The sequence below is a fragment of the Hetaerina americana genome, unplaced genomic scaffold (genome assembly GCF_022747635.1).
Source record: "Hetaerina americana unplaced genomic scaffold, ioHetAmer1.1.p SCAF_5, whole genome shotgun sequence".
In the NCBI taxonomy this organism is placed as follows: Eukaryota; Metazoa; Arthropoda; class Insecta; order Odonata; family Calopterygidae; genus Hetaerina; species Hetaerina americana.
Genome location: NW_027287095.1, coordinates 30,326,953 through 30,345,354, shown reverse-complemented (window position 1 = coordinate 30,345,354; position 18,402 = coordinate 30,326,953). Strand labels below are relative to the sequence as shown.

Here is an 18,402-nt window from a genome sequence, read left to right as displayed (position 1 = left end):
ATATTCATACAATCAAGATATCGTATTAGCCTTATAGTGCCTGAGTTAGCTAAATAATCCATATTTTAAATACGGAGAATAATATCAAATGGCTATAAGGTAAAGCGTAGGTTTCTTTGTATCCCGTGCGATAATGGCAGTGTATGCGGTGTTATCACGATGAGCTTCGCAGGCATAAGTTATAAGCATCAAATTTACCCAATTATTGTTTAGAATAGTTAACAACGCCCGTAGAGATTCATTCATTTTGAGTGCACAAAAGCGCGGAAAGACATCGCTCATTAAAACGAGATTTTTAACAGTTTTCTTCACTGTGAAACCACTGATAAATTGGCAGAATTTGCATTAAAGCATTAAATACAATTTTGAATTGAAATATGTGCACAAAAAATATAAATATATGCATAAGGATGTGTGTACATATTATTATTATAAGGTACTCTACCGGTTAAAGTAGGTTTTGGATGGACACAGCTACTAAATAAATATTTTATGATTCCTAGCAAAATATCAAATCCAGTATCCTACTCTTACATCAGACCCCTCTTCATCTCTGAGTACTTTTTTCCTCCCTTCATCCCGTCCAACATCCCTATCCTGTTCCTTCCCTTTCCTCGTTTGCCTAACATTCTCCCCTCTATTACAGTCTTCAAAATCCCACTGCCGGTCAATACCCCCTTCATCCACTTTTCCTGCCTCCACAGGATTTCTCCCAACAAACCCCTCTCTTAGCCCACCATACCAAGCACTTCCTCATTTGTTTTCCTCTCTGTCCATTTCACCTTCTCCATTCTTCTCCAAACCCACATTTCAAAAGCCTCCAGTATACGTCTATCCACCTGCTTCATTGACCACGTTTCCTCAACGTACATAGCTACGCTCTATATCAAAGATTTTACGAGTCTTTTCTTAATATCCTTACTCAACGTCCCTGTCATCACCTCCCTCCTCCTTGTGAAAGCCTCTTTGCCTAGCGCAATTCTTCTTACGTCGCTACTACTTTGACCGTGTTGGTCTAAAACACTTCCGAGATACGTAAACTGTTCTAACTGCTCTAGTTTTTGCCCTCCTATTTTAATGTTTAGCTTAGCCTTTTTTTTCTAGAAAATCGCATAACCTTTGTTTTATTAATATTGATTCTCATCCCATACCTGTCGCACTGAATTTCCAATTTACTCAGCAATGCCTGCAACCCCTTGGCTGACTGACAAACTAAAGCTTGGTCATCAGCAAACCTAACTGACTTTACGTATTCCCCGCCCACTTTCATTCCTACCTTCAGTTCTTCCCATGCCTATTTAATCATTTCCTCTGCATACAGGTTGAACAGCAACGGTGATAATGGGCAACTCTGTCTTACACCTCTTCCTAAAACTGCCCAACCGGATTCCCCGTTCCCCACTCGCAGCTGTGCCGTCTGAGACATGCACAGGTTGCGGATTAGCCTCCTTTTCCTCTAATCTATTCCTATTTTCTGCAATATACTCATTAGTTTTTCCCAATTCACTCTATCAAACACTTTTTCGAAATCTACGAAACAGGCAAATGCCTCCTGGTTGTGGTCTATATTCCTCTCGATTAATAATCTCATTACTGCAATGGCATCACGCGTACCTCTCCCCTTCCTAAACCCAAACTGATCATCCCCTAAGTAATCATTTACCCTACTCTCTATCCTTTTGTTTATGATCCTGAGAACAACTTTAGCTGCGTGGGATATAAAACTTATCGTCCTATAGTCCTCACAAGATGTAGCCTTTATCTTTTTCGGAATAGGAACTAAAACTGATCTCACAAAGTCTACCGGCCAGATTCCTTCCTTAAAAATACTACGGATCAGCCCATATAGCCTCTTCCTCCCACATTTCCCTAAGCATTTTAAAAGTTCCACGGGAATGTTATCTACCCCCACGGCCTTATTTAGTTTCATCTCCCTTAATGCCCTTTCTATGTCATTGTCTAGTATGCCTGGACCTAAGCTATCTTCCTCTACGTCATGTTCCTTTTCTATATCTAACTTTGTTATTCTAAGTTCTTTACTACAGGGTTCTTTTCTACAGCTCTACACTACCTGAATACAGTTTTTCTATATTTTCCTTCCATCTCTCTTGGATCTTTCCTGTGTCAAATATTATCTTACCCGCCTTATCTATAACTGTTAGCATAGAACTTCCTTTCTTATTTCCCGATAAAGATTCAACCCTGCCGTACAAGCCACCAATTTCAACCTTCTTCTGCAAACTTTCCGTATCCTCACACTGTGTCTTCCACCATGCTTCTTTTGCTTAATTTGTTACACGCCTCAATTTATTGTTTAACTCTTTGTACTTCATTTTGCCTACTCTGTGTTTATATTCTTCCGTTTTCTCCTCTCATCCATCTTTTTAATCATCTCTTCCATCATCCATGGTTTCTAAGTCCTTTTCGCGTTAACGGTTCCAATAGTATCTTTCGCGGCTTTCCATATCCCTTTCATGATACATTCCCATTTTTCTTCGATAGTACTTAGTTCTTTACCATCCTCCATGATTTCCTCTACCGCCTGTTGATATTCCTTCCTTTTCAAACCATTTAATGCTTCTACATTCCATTTTCTAACTCGCCGCCCCTGCCTTATCTTTTTGAAACGGATTCTGCATTTCATAACAACTAAATTGTGGTCAGAGTCCGCCTCCGCTCCCGGGAAGCTGTGCGAATTTACACTGTTCCTAAACCTGTGTCTAACCAGGATTTAATCTAGCTTATACCTCTCTGAGTCACCCTGCATTTCCCATGTATACCTGCGTCTCTTGTGGTGTCTAAACCAACTGTTGGTGATGACTAGCCCCTGTCTCGTGCAGAACTCAACTGCTTTCTCCCCACGGTCATTCCTCGTGCCTTAACCGTAGTCCCCGACCTCGTCACCATCTCTTCCTTCGCCTACCGTCGCATTCCAATCTCCCATCACTATCAAATGTTTCTCTGCCTGTGTATATATATATATATATATATATATATATATATATATATATATATATATATACATACATACACCACGATTATACGGAAAAACTCACGAGCAGCACAATAATGGGACGGCACAATAGAACACAAAGATAATAGCAACATTAAAAAGGACACTCACACGGTAAATTGGTGAAACACTTTATGATAAAAAGAAATTACATTACCTACAAAAGATTTTTCAATACTCTCGAAAATCCTTGCAACGTCCACAAAACAGAAATAGCTTCTATAGAAATTATTAAATTCAACCCCAATTCAAACCCTCGGGGATAACGTTGATATTTGGGTAAATTCAGGTGAGATAACATAAAACTGGAATTTTCGAAATGTAGACACAATGTTATGAGAAGGTTTGATGAGCGTTGGTACTCGTCGCTCGCAAGATCTTGCTTGTAATATTGCTGCTAAAGTATGCGAAGTCCCCACCAAATAACTATTATTTCAGGGATACACCGAGAGCTATATAAAACAAGAAACACATATAACTCTTGTCTTTAATGACTTCACTAGAAATGGTGGTGGTACAATGTGCATTTTTCTTGTGTCTAATAAGCGTTTACTAGTTCATTGCGTGTTAATTTTTTCCTACAGTGAGGCTCATGCAATGTTGCTTGACTATATCTTTTTGTGTTCTTTAGATGTGAGGTGTGGATACACCCCCTCCCACACACTTTCCTGGTGGTTTGCAGGGTGCTATTTAGATGTAGATATAGAGCAGTAAAGGCAGCTACATTTATAAAAAGATGTTATGGTAATTTTTAGGCACTCCGTAAAGAATATTACGTTTATCTTCGTACCACAAGATATCTCTTGTCTATCCTGCATTAATTCCTTCTTTATTTATTCATGAATCCTACTTGCCTTCATGCAGTTTAGAAAGCCTACGCCCTTTAGTCCTCAACCCCTTTTGCCAAACCTAAAATTTCCTGCTCCTATTTTGTCTCCCTTGCTCGCATTTCGCCCACTAACTTCCTACATTCGTCCACCCTATTGAGGTATAACTTTATCGTTTGTCTCCCTTTTTTTCTGTTCAACTTATTTCCTCCAATCTTCGCCACACCCACATCACACAAGCGTCCGGTATACACTTACCCTCTTGCGTCAAAGACTATTATTGTGAGACAAAATTCTGACGAAATTTGTGTGGGGGAACCGTTCATACTTTTGGAAAATTAGACCGTATTTGTAAGGTAAATTCCATCTTGCAAATATTTTTGAGTTCGTTTAAAATTACCAACACCCCCATCGGTAATATTTAGGGGAGGGGACCGGCAGCTGAGGTCATTTGCACCATTAGGGATGGATAGGAACGGATGAAGGGTGGAGAGAAACCCGCCGTCGGCATTAGCTTTTTCTTTACAAAATGTGCCAAGGGGTTCGCAGCTTAAAGTTCTATCCGACGGACGGCGTACTCACTCAAAGTGCTCTCCACAAAGCACCTCAAGTAGGGATCGAGATACCATTGAAAAATATTCAACACGATTTGCGCCCAGGCTCTCTGGGTGGGAGGCCAGTTCGATAGCCACCGTACCATCTCGATACCCATCACCATCGGTTGGAATATTAATATTACAACAAAGAGAAAAAGTGTGGACAAGCATAATTAATATCTGTCATATTCTGTTGCTTATGCGGGTTTAAATCCCGTCAGTAATAAGACCTTGTGGCATTTTTTAGTATTTTGTGCTGATTCATATGTTATTAAAACCAATAGGTACTCACATCATAGCATGACTAGAGTTCTAATTAACTCGAAATTATGTGGAGCGCGTGCATCGCTTTGAACTCCATTTATCTTTATCCTTTGGGTTACGTAACTCATCTTAATAGTTCCTATCTTTAAGTAATAATAGCTACGCAATACGGATGGAAAATGACTGGTGTGAAATAAAAACTTGGCACGAAGACTAGTGCTGAATTGCATAGTATGTTGGAGATTTAGATGTGGCTAGACCTTTCTTTCGGGGAAAGAATTGTTATACGAGGGTGATCCGGAAAGTAGTACCCGTTCGTGAAATAAAGACACAAAAGTAAATATTAACAAACATAAAAAATTTTATTTGAAAGAGGATACTTTAAACTACTTCTCAACATAATCTCCAAGCAAATTAAGGCATTTGTCATAACGTGTGACAAGTTTCTGTATTCCTGCTGCATAGTCCTTCGCCGCCAGCTCATTGAGATACGCGAGGGACCCATCTTGCACAAATTTTTGCATAATGCAGATGGTGTTTAACAATTTCATGAACAATTGTTCGAGAAACATTGGGAAAATGCTCACAGATGTCATCAATTGTGACGCGCCGATCGTTCCTCACGAATTCGTCAACTGAGCTCACCAGTTGGTCTGTAATGACAGACGGTCTCCCCGAACGCTCATCGTCGTGTGTGTTCCCCCTCCCCATGTTGAAGTTGCGACACCACCGCCGAACAGACGACTCGTCCATTACATTGTCTCCATACACCTCCTTTAATTGGCGATGAATATCACATGGGCGAACGTTTCTTGCATTGAGGAATTTAATCACTGCCCTCACTTCACAACTGGCGGCGTTCTCAATTTTTTTAAACATTGTAAACAATCACAGAAACAACACAGGCAATGCTAGCGTCACGCAACTTGGCTCAGAGAAGGCAGACAAGCCACTGAAGCTATCTGACCTCGTCCAGCGGCTACTCGCGTCGTCAGCACTTCATGCGGCACGAACGGGTACTACTTTCCGGATGACCCTCGTATTTAGGCAAATTTTAATCTGATATAACTGAATTTATGGGGTAAGAGAGCACGGGCGAGAGTATTTAGTTACTTATCGCAAGTGAATTTGCTTCTCCCAGGCATTCCTCTCCAGAAGAGCTAGTCCAACTATTTCAGTTTGTATCGTTTTGAGATCTGTTCCCTGTGAGGAAGTTGTTTGAGGCAATCAACTTACAGCAAGCTATTTGCACCGTGTTGGAATGAAGATATTTAGAACAATAATCGTCATGAATAGATATTGAACTGCTTTCCTTTGAATTGATAAAACTAAAAAAAAAGCGAAACGGGTTTTGGGAACTCCCCTACGCGAAAATAAATCCATCTACATTAACAGAACACACGAAAAGCCGCCGGTAAGTGCAAAAAGTCACTGGTAGTGAACAATTAATAAAGGCGTTTGGCAGTGGAATTTACGAGGAAAGCCTTTTATGTTTAAATATTCAGTAGCAAATATGAATGGCAAACAGTGAAAAAAATATTTGAAAAAATAATGCATAATTTTTTTACCCATCATCAGGTAACCATGTTATAATTATATCAGTTATCTTTCAGATAAATAAACATTTACAATGATACCAGTTTATTTCTAATGAAGAACATGAAATCTATAGCATTGCAATAATTTCACAAATTCAAGTATGGTAGGTGTCCTAACACTCCCCGCCACACGCCTTTGCGGCAACTTACGGGATATTGTATGGATGTATATACGATTAGAATCATCAATTGGCGAGCAAACGAGCTTTTTTTTACGAATAATGCATTTCAATCCCAACCTTCTGAATTACTCGCATAAACTTAATCCCAGGATGTAAACATCGGATCCTATGTAACCGAGGACAGGGTTTTGAATGCCATTTTGAGAACGAATGAAAGTTGGATGATACTTATCGAAATTGTGCATTAAATGTTAAATTTCAACAAGAGTCACCAATCAGAACAAATTTACTTTTAATTTACACTTACGCGTTTCCATTCATGCACAGGAAAAAAATATCACTTAAAAATTGGCGCTCATTACACGGTTGGAAGTTTTAATTGCGGGTAATTTCCAATCTCAAAAACCTTTCAAAGAGGGGGTATGAAATGCGATGAATCCAGTGGTGCTCGTTGCCTACCGGTAGTCAACAACTCACCGGAAAATGCAGCCGAGGAAAGAGTGAAGATTCACGTGAGTGGCCTTGGGGATGCGGGAGTGGGGAGAAAATGGAATTTGGGGAGGACGACGATACAGCGGAGGGAGTATCGTTGAAGCCGGCGAAGAATAAAGTTGCCGATAAAAATAAAGGGGGAAATTGATGGGATCGCGCAGGAAGCGACGTAGAGGGGGACAGAATGACGCGAAGGGAAGTGGAAAGAAAGTAAGCGGGGAGCGGAGAGAGAGAGATGGAGGGAGGCCCGATTGATTGATTGATCCGTCACGGCGAGTTACGCCCGAGGCGTCTCATTTGTCAAACCTCAAAGTGGTCCCCATCCCAACGCACCCTCGGAAGGGCGCGCGTCGCGTTCGGATCGCCACGAGGCATCAAATGAACGAACGCCTCCACTCCCAAAGTCGAGGGAATGCGCATTCAATACCGCTTCCATTCTGACGAAAAATGAAGGCGATCGCAGTTTTGATCTGTTTTCGGTGCGATTTCTTTTAAATTTCATTTTTCTCATGCTGTAGTTTCCACTTTATGCCAAATGATGAGTCTCATATTTTTCGAAAGGCCTGACGTGGCTCGGGGAAATAGTTTCCCCGAGCACTTTGCTGAAAGCATGAATAAAGGCCCCAAATACATTCCATGGAATGGATATCTATACTCCTTCCACACCTCTGACAATACATGACTGAGTATGATGGGCTCTAAATAAGTTTTTTACCATGGTCCGTGTGTTCCATGTGATACAATTGACTTCCGAAAAAAGTAACTACGACCCTGAAACAAGAGCCCAGTCTTCCCAAGAGCCGTTTGAAGAGATAAAGGAAGATGCAACGAGGAAGCTGAAGACTACTTCGAGGTCCAAGGGCTATTCTGGTGGTACACTTTATTAGCACATTGATTTTATGGATCTACCGATCGAATTAAGGAAAACACTGTAAAAATTAACGAGGTTTATTTTAAACTTAGAAATAAAGAAAATTAGTTAAATTGAAAACAAAAAGTTAACAACTCGAAAAGCAGCCATTATCGCAATGAATTGGATCTATAAAAACATTACAGAAATCTGCATAATAATTATCTTTTCAATGATTTAAAACATTCAAGTTAACATAATTTTGAAAAATCTCCAAGACTGGAACAGAAGTAAGACACAATTAAGATCCAGACTATTACCAACTGGAAAAAGTTACATGAAATGTTAAATTCAGCTCTAAATCAATTTTACCATTCCATGAGACTCTAACTCGGGTAAATTGCTTGAAAAGATAAAATTTCCTTGGGCATGTAGCAATACATAATAATGACTACTCATCTGTTACCTACCCAAATTTTATCTGAGAAGAGGTCAAAGCCATTGTGTATGGAAAGTTGACGATAAATTAATTTAATGAAAACATCTCTCTTAAGTTATACATTATAAATAAAGTATTACCTGTTAATATATTTAATGAATGTTCGTCTGGATGAGAAGAAGAAAATACCCGTTTTCAAGGGTAAAATCTATCACATTACGATTACTCTGAGATGATAAGAAATTATATATTGGAACTATTCCAGGAATATATCTGCAATTAGCGGAAGCTAGATGCATTTTTCTTGAATTATTTTCATGCTGCATGTAAGTAGGAGTGCTTATGCAAAGAGTGAGTTAATGATGAGCATGAGTGAGGTTTTAAAGAAAATATTAGTGCCAACTTTGATACGGGACGTAGTTTGGTACCGCTCCAAAACTTGGTCGTTACGGCAAGAGGATTAGCGTAGATTGAAGGCTTTTAAGTTTGGGCATGAAGACATTTCACAAGATTAAAATATGCGGAAAGAAAAACAACATAGAACTACTAGCTATGAGAAAGGAGAATAGAGCGTTGTTGGGAGAAATTGATATTAGGCAGGGAAAGCGGAGGTTGGGCATATTGAGTGGGTGAATAGTATGTTGAAAACTTGTATTAGAAAAGATAACGTTGATTATTTGAGTAGAGAGAGGAAAAGAATACGCATACTTGGGGAAATGAAAAAATGACTTAAATATAGTAATGTAGGGTGTTACGTTGCTTACGCTGTGCTAGGTTGTGGCTATCTTAATCACTCGAAAGTCTCTTTAGAAATATTAAAAACATTAAATTTAAGGGTCGGAACAAAATTAAACATTGCAAAGATGTTAAGTATACCTTCAGGTGGATGTGTATGGTAGATGGTAGTTTGAGTGTTTGCATGTGTGTGGGGTGTAAGTTTTCTTGCATGAATGTATGTCATATTTTTTGTGGATGCATGAATATGTGGTTTTTGCATGAGGTTTTTTTTTCTTTTCTAAATTACGGGTGTCCTAACAACTGCCGCCACACGCCCTTGCGGCGGCTTGCGGAGTATTAAGTAAATGTAGATGTAGATGAAAGTCTACGAGAGTGGATGGATTTCTGACCTCAGAAAATTTCAGAAAAAAGTGTCTTGTATCTTTGTTAGGTCGGAAACTTTTCAGACCACCCGAGCCTTGATCAATGGACTAGTGTTGATAATAAAACATGTTACCTACTGAATTATTTCCCTGGCAGCAGGCCCCCGGTTGCATGTTTTCTAGTTCACTCTTGGAGGACGTACTGGGTCGAGAATTACATCAGAATATCGCCGAATTCCCATAAAATTTTAACAGAAATTGAGAGACTGTATTCTCCTTTGCTCACAACGGTGATTAGAAAAAGCTTGGATGTTTCGACACAAAAACAAAGAAAAATGTCATCCGTAGGTACTCACTCAAGCGGAATATTTCAAATAGTATAACGGTAAATGGGAATGTATGTGCGTATGTGATCATTTTCGCATAGAGACAAATGTACATTCAAATTCATGTACGAATAAGTATTTCTGCGTCCATTGCTGGTGCCACTACATAATTTTGCACACAGGTTAGTTAAATTATTTTGAAATGCTAGGCAGGATTTTTAAATTGTAAGTTAGCAATTAAAACTGAACTTTTGCCAGTATTTATCTGGAATTGTATAATAAAATTCAATAGCACTGTTGTCGCTTGTATCAGGGATATTCAGGGAAATAAATCAACAGTTAACTCATTCAATAACTATAATGGAGAAAGAGTTGCAACCAGTTCATCAAAAGCCAACTTATCAAATTCTTTCTTTCGAAGCGTTTTAAACAGACTCAACAAATGTTTCAAATAACTTTCCCAAAAATGTTTTTCTAACCGATTCTCAAAAAAGAAATGTCACATAATTTCAGTATAAATCATCCAATGAAGAGCATCAACCTTGATAAATCTTCCTGTACCGATGAAATGCCAGCTGGAATATACATAGAAGATACCAGCTTCGGAAACTGTGTCAAACATAGAGATCATATTTAAGAAGTCCCTATCTGATCGTAAGGTTCCCAACGACTGAATATTAGGAAATGTAAAACGTATAATACAAGCAGCGAAAGGAAGGAACTATCCCCTTCAAATCCATATCATACAAAGTAATGGGACATATTATTTTTAGTTAGATAATAAGAGATATCGGAAGTGAAAATATATTGATATAAAGTCGCCGTTTCCGAAACATTAGATTTCTGCGAGAGATGCATTGTTCTTTTCGTCCATAATATGTTATGATCGGGAGAAAATAATATTCCAGTTGACGCGGTTTTTCGAGACAAAAAAAATCTTCCAACATAATGCCTAATAGAAGCTACTCACTATCTATCTAGAACACTTTGCCATTGATAAAAATATCCTAGGTTAGATTGAAACACAAATTAGTCGTTTAAAAAGGGTTTAAAAAATGTTGTATCAACTATAATGCTGTCGAAATCACAGTGTTTCCCAAGGAAATCTCATCGAAATAATTATATTTTTTATTTGAGTTAGTGATGTTAAGTGATATTGTGTAATGTAATGCCATACCTTACTTTTATTTAAAAACTTATCTCCTGTCACGTCTGGGGTTCCCCAGGGCAGAGTCCTTGGGCTATATCTTTTCAATTTATTCGTTAATGATCTTCCTTCCCGACTCCTCTCTCCAAGTCCATACACTTCTCTACACTGATGATTGCAAGATCTACAAGCAAATTAGTAGCATTTATGACTGTACTCACCTTCAACTTGCCTTACATAAAATTTCCCTACGGTGTGATACCTGGAGGCTTAACTTAAACCCTGGAAAATGCAGCATCATGACTCTTGCTCTGAAAAAAACCCCTGATGTTCAACTACTCAATTAGTTCAACTCCCTTAAATAGAGTAACAACCATGAAAGACCTTGGCGTTTTAATTGACCAGAAACTAAATTACTCCGACCACATATAGACTTTAAAAAATAAAGCAATGTCCCTACTAGGCCTTCTTTACCGCTTCACAGAAATCGAAGATCTAATGGCACTCCATTCGTACTTCTCAACAATTGTCCTTCCCATCATATCATATTGCTCCCCCATTTGGTCCACCTCATCCCAAACTAATCTTAAATCCCTCGATTGCATCTCTCACTTCTTTGCCAAAATAGTCAAACACAGAGTCCCACATTACCGCAATATGTCCTCAAATGCTGTTCTGTCTTCCTTATCAATTTCTAGTCCCCAAAGCTGCAGACTTAAAGCTGATTTAAAACTCCTCTACAACACCCTAAACTCGGCTATTGATTGCCCTGAGCTGCTATCTTTCTTCAACTTCAGGATACCGACGCGATCCAACCGCAACCACACCCTGCTCCATCTGCCTATTCCTAAAATATCTCTCACCAAGCGCTCACCTTTATTTCGCCTCTCCTCCCTTCTAAATTCACTCCAATTCAATTAAATTAAAATTTTCCCCGGTCCATGCTTGGTTCTCGTTGTTATTGTTATGCTGTTAATGTCTTTTGTACTCTTTCATGTTTGTTATATTTCTCACTTTAAAATGGCGCTACTGCTGTATAAGAATAATGTTTTAAAATAAATAAAATAAATAAACTGAACATACAATTTGCATAAATCATTAGCATCTGGGAACATGTAGGGCAACCTAACTAAACAAGAATAAATTTATGGCTGATGCCTATGGCTTATGATGGATGGCTATGGCTATGGCTTAACTTTCATTTATGGCAGAGTCGTACAAGAAAGCAGGTCTCCACCATCGTCCCTCACGTACCACTCCATCATTAGGGTCCACACTTGCAAACTTCGGACCAAGAAGTCGTCCCTCCTTTTCAGGCATGCATATTAAATGAGGATGGGAAACGGAGGAACAGTCCAACGGGACTGCTCCGTACGATGCTCGTTCATATCGGAGTCAAAATTTCCCCGAAGAGGGACGTTCACAAAGAGAGGGCGTTGGTTGTACTAACATTCTAAGAGTAAGTATAAGGGTCGTCCGCGAAATTCCTTCGCCAAACATAAGTACTACTGTCACGATTCCAATGGGAAATAGTTACCGAATATAAAGTCGGATTGCATGAGTTTTAAAATAACAACTGGAAAAATAACATGATAATATGATATTGGTCACGATAAAATATTATCACATGTACATAAGTACAAATGGTATATTGTTAGTAAAATAAATGAGTCGTCCATCCTGCATAGGTAGAATACTACCTGATAATTGGTGACTGTGTTGTAAGTAAACTCGCCCTTTTTAATGGGTTTCCCTTTTCTTCCTTTTTAGTTCTCGGCGGAGTAGTTACTTAAAATATAATACTCACAATAATTGTACCGAAAATCGCATGAATGGTGTGTTTACTCGCCCCTATCTCACTTGCTATTTTGTTGGACAACGGGGCGTGATGTGTTTGCGAAAGTATTAGAGTAGATGTAGGTGGCCTAACTCTCCCTGCCAAACATCCTTGCGGGATAATGTATAGAGTTGATTGATTTGTGAACAAATATTATTATGTATGCATAAGAAATATCTTCCCCCTTGCAATATAATCTTCACGTGATGAAAGGACATGGAGGATGGAAGTAATTACAGGAACCCTGAATAAGGATGCTTAGTAAAGATTGGTGAAAACCTTTAAATAGAGCATGGTTTGTATGACGCGGATGTCGTCGATTCCGCGACGTGCAAAAGCAAAATGACATGCGTAAACTGCAGGCTTCTGAAATGTGAGTGTGGAGAAAGATGAAAAATCAAATGAACAGAAATGAAAACAAATGAGGAAGAGCCAGGCACGGTCGGGGAGGAGGGAGAACTGTTGATAGAGATCTAAGAGAAGCTCGAAAGGTAGCACAGCATTCTGATTGGAGATGGAAATACAAGACTATGATTGAGGTTAGAGCATTAGGCAAGCGAAAGAGGAGTCGGAAAAGGCTAGGGATGTTGGACGGAATTCAGGGAGGAAAGAAGTATGGGGAACTGAAGAAGGGTCAACTGGAGTGTCAGGTGTCAAGATGTGTTCTGCTAAGGTGTGTACCGCTGTTTATTTATACCATCTAAAACCGCCTACAAACGGTGCTTTACCTAATAATTGCCTAAAATACCTAAAAACATACACATTCTCATTCTAACGAGTCGAAAATCAACAAGAATGTTGATCAAATACAAATTTTCATATTTGTTTAAAAGTAAATCGTCCGCCGCAAGATTAATCAGCATATATTTAGGTATGCCATATGAAAATGACGCAGTTGCAACAGCAAGAAAATTGAGGTGAATTTGCCATTTCGGCGCGTCTGGAATTTAGTAATAGCACTAATGAGAGGTAGAAACGCAACTAATTAGGTTAAGTGCCTCCTCTCTCACATCGTTGCCAAATTAAACTGCTCGAAATCCACAGAGTGCCCTTGCCGATAATGTCGTGCAAACGTCCAACTCCGATGCTCGTCTAAGAGCTCCGTAGGTTCCACCGTCTAAGTGCTCGTTTGCCTGTTTTTCCCTCCGAAAATCAACTACTACTTTCTGCACGAGCTCATACCACCTGTACGACGTGTTGCGCTGCCAATGCCAATTTGAACGGCCTCATTTATCTTTTTTTATCTCACCGTAGTTGAAGTGGAGGAGAGAATAAATACAATACAGGTGATTGGAATTCCAAAGCCAGAACAATGTTCTAACAACTTTTTCGGCACTTCTCCAACGTGCTACTAGTATATGTACTAGTATATATTTAGCATTCACGGCCAGAGCGTTAAATTCGTTCCTCCGATCGTTACTGAATAATTGATCGTCCTTTTTATCACACAATAGAATTAAATTGCATTTACTTGCAAAACAATAATTTGAAAGAGCTGAATATATATGGCACTACGATAAAACGGCGAATATGCGCTAAGATCAACGAATAACTTTTCTTAAGGGTGTTTACATCTAGCTGAAACATTACTATTTCCCCATAATTAAGTTCAATCCATATTCAAAGTGAGAAAGAAATAATTTAAACTACGCTATCTTTTACTTATGAATTACATCACGTCTACAGCAAGCCTGTAGCTTTACCTGCGTACGATAAGTCTAATCACTAATCTTAGAAGATAAATTTTATTCACAAAACTGAATTTTCAGTTCCTCTAGTAAATAGGTTCAAGTCTAGACACCATGAGTTGGTCACATGTGCATATTCCCAGCATGTTAATTCGGATCAATTATCACGTAATATCAATTAAATGGAAAATAAAACGCCCAATCATGTGAATTATTCAGCGTAAACCTGGTACAGAAGTTTCAAAAAGACGGAAACATCAATTACCCCTTAAAAAACTCATGAGGGAGAAAGAAGGGATTGAACTAAATTAGCTCAGCATCAAAATGAGCTTTCCAATGCTGGTCAAGGCCTATGTAATTATTAAAACAGTATATGCTAATGCACATAACTTTTGTAACCACTTTCCATTTTGAGGAAGAAAACATCAACTAGCATCATTGGCGAATGACTGAAAAAGTGACAAAATCAACACTAAGCAAAAGAGATTTATATTAGTTTTTCAATATCATTTATTTAAAGGAGATTGTAACTAAGGGTGTGCCTTCACTCGGGCCAAAAGAGCGATGAGATCTACACGCATTCAGGAATCCAAAAAATTTGTATTGTTTTCAATATAAATATGTATGCGACCTTCTCGGTACAACATTGATTAAATAGAATTTTTTACATTACTCAGATTGTTTCATTACGAACCTAGTTTTGGGGAATTTCTTCATAATTTGACTCTCCTCATTGTTTTATGCCACTGATAAAAAAATGGCAAATATGAGTGCCATAATGAATTAAACTAAGCTAGAGGAGTCAATGTCCACACAATACCGTGGCTTTTCAACTGCCTACTCGTTGGATTGAGGAATTATTTGAACAAAGCATTAGAACATTTAGAGAGAGGGGGAGACTAAAAACGTAAGCTCGCCTTCGTCTAAATAAATACGCAATGATCATAAAAAATACTATAGTGATTTTGAGATGTCCCCAAATGTGCATTCCACCCCTGTTGTTTTTGATTAATTAAAGGCGTGAAAATTGATTAACGTGCATTATTTCGATCATTTGGAAACTGGGTCTTCCATGAGTATATTCATAATAACAGTATAGATTCGTAAGTGGTTTTCATTCGCATTCGATGCATAATTATTTGATTTCACGTCCAAGTCAAATATGATCCATGGAGCCAGATGAGGCAGAGTAGCAATGTAATGTAGCTTTCAATGTGAATATTATGCAAGACCCATATCAGACCAAAACTAACAACCTAATGTGATTAAGGCAAATTTATAAGAAATCACGTGCGCTCAAATTATTACTGAAAATGACATGCGGCCCAGTCACATGATTAGTTTCATTTACATTTTTGTGCACTTCCTCTTCCTAGGAGTTAGTGACTTGGCTCGCGTGGTCAATGTACTTAATTAAACATGGGAGAAATTTAAAACGGAACTAGGTCACAGCTGCTATGTAACTCTTTATAAACTTTTGCACCTACATTATGGAGTTACAGATTTGTAAAAGTTAACAAATTTACGGCCAGATGATTGCTCACATAGAGACATTCGAAACAGTTTCGACCACAAACTTGACCCAAATTTTATACAGATTTTTTCTGACAAAACTTCTGCAAAATGCTCTGTGTCGAGATAAATATGAGAGAGTACATTTTTATGCGAGTTACGATTCCTGTTTAGATTATGTTTGAGACTCGTAAATAGAACCTCGCCAATTCCGGTATTTTCAACGGCATGATCGGAAATCCACTGTCCGCAGACGCTTGAGGCTAGATGGCTTGACTAAAATTAACTAAACTAAACTAAAATAAACTAACTAAATTAATTAAATAAAATCAACTTAAAATTCAATGAAAACAGCCCTCAAGTTTCGCTCATAAAGCTTACCTTCTTGTACAGCTTACAAGTTTGTTTTTAGTTTCATCCCGGCTTTGAAGTAAAATTTCGATATCTTGAGAGCCACGTCATCTATCCCTTTTACTCAGGCTGGTGAGGTGTCTCGAATGCCATTATGGACACAGTAACCTCCAAATCGTGCTAAAAGTAAAGTAAACCTTTATTAAGTTTAAAAATGTGATTTATTTTTCTAATTTAAACTAAGCCAAAATGTTTATTTTGTGAAGGAAATTATCAGCTTTAAAATGAAAATCCAATGGAACAACTTTTAAAATCACGCGCGGGACTGTTTTCCATTTCATCTATATTTCAACTGGATATTTTGTTACTTAAGCACGTAAAGCAACTTTTTGGTAGTTTAATAACAAAACTTTGAGGCCGGGCACTTTTCCTGTGTGTCACAGTTAACTATAAAAACTGCATTGAAAATCTAGAGACTTTGAGGGGCTTACCCACTAAAGGATTGAAGTTCAAACACTCTACACGTTTCCACTTGATTATATGGCTAAGAGAGCGCATTGTAAAACTATGCGATAACATTTTTGTCACTTAAAGCAACAGAAAAGACACAATAGGGAGTAAAGCAAATGTACCAATGCCAAAATGCATTTTCAAAATGCTAGGAAATTTCACTGAGTGCTCACAGAAAATTTGAAAAACAGTTGCTTCTGATCTAAAGTTATTGCGTAATTGAAAGTATAAAATGTTTTATCCTCTCTCTATCCTTCAAAATAAATTGTGAATATTCCCCATAAATAGCATCTCCATGGTTACAAAAGCGGCGCCGTAATGGACCATAATTTAGAAATCTCATTAAATTATGAGGTTAAGGTAGGAAGATGGAATAAAATGCAATGCTTATGTTATAAAAGATTAATATTATACAGGGGGAATAGCATCTCAAAAAAAGCCAAATATACATCTGTTAAACATTTCGTTATTATGCAATAATTTTACTATAGTTTATGCCTCGTAATTCAAACAACTCATCAATTTTCCACTTTTCCATCAAATTAAGCAATAGCAAATACAATTTCTCGATGAATAAATGATACACAGCCTTCCTCTACTTTTTGCCTTCAAATATAGTATCACATAAGGTGATTCTCACATGTTTGGGATGTGAAATTCGAAGAATTATTCTATGTCACTTTTTAAATTTTTTTATAATTAAATGATTAATTCAACACAATGGAGCCCTATTTAACTCAAATTTTCGACTGTTAAGATTTTTTTTGTCTTGATATCTACTTTCTATGCGTTAAGGTATGTAAGAACCAAAATTTTCCCAATTTCTCATTAATTGTCATTAATTTTTCTTATGTTACTTATTTATTAAACTAGAGACTGGAAAAATAGCGTGTGTCACTCTAACAATAAAATTTATGGATGAGCTCATGAATAAAATTACACATTTCCTTTAACAACCTTCTGAATTTTATCTCGACAAAAATGTTAAACAGGCAATACAAATGTAATTAGTCTGACGAAGTAAATGGGATGGGAGAGAATTGGAATCGGCGCAGTGACTTCTTCGTGGGTGAAAGATTGTTCATCATAAATGAGGTATTTAAAGTCCTCCCCAACCTACTATTACCCCGTCGTAAAATAAATCGTGAAATTCAATTCACTTTTCCGTAATATCCCGAATTCTCTCAGGTCTTCAGTTAAGTGCCTGGTCAAATGTGAACTTTACAGATGTGCACGCCAGCATTTATCTAAGCATAGAAGTATATGCAAATGATTTCTTGCCAATTTAAAAACTGGAAACTAGCTAATCGCTAACAATAATCAAAGTCAAACAGCGGTAAGGTGTAAGGGCACATCGTTGGACCCATTAGAGACGCAGGGATGAGCTTCAGACCCAGGTCCGCAGCACCGCGAATTAGCAAGCGAAGCGCTTGACGTTTTCCACGTCAAACTTTGGGGTGGTTTGAAGTTAATGAGTCTCACCTATGATGGAGAATTGAGGCAAGCTGGTGATCTGATTCGTCCTTCGTGTTTGCGATCCGCCTTCCAGCTGCGGGTACCAGAGTGCATACGTGACGGACGTGCTTAGGGACCCATATAATCAAAATCATGTAAACCACACAATCGAGACTATGTGCTGGTGAAACATTGGAGTACACAAGGATCGCTCTCGAACTACAGCTGGATTCGCTTGCGACTCACTGAAGGCGAATACTAAAGGAAAACAAAGC

At 38.2% G+C, this 18,402-nt stretch overlaps 1 long non-coding RNA gene across 1 annotated transcript in view; it reads right to left on the bottom strand.

Annotated features, from left to right (window-relative positions):
- LOC139694405 (uncharacterized) overlaps positions 1 to 16,334 on the bottom strand; it is a 65,975-nt gene extending 49,641 nt beyond the window's left edge. The window contains exon 1 of the long non-coding RNA XR_011702130.1: positions 16,193 to 16,334. This is a non-coding gene — a long non-coding RNA (uncharacterized lncRNA). The remainder of the gene's footprint in view (positions 1 to 16,192) is intronic.
- Positions 16,335 to 18,402: the final 2,068 nt, after the last annotated feature.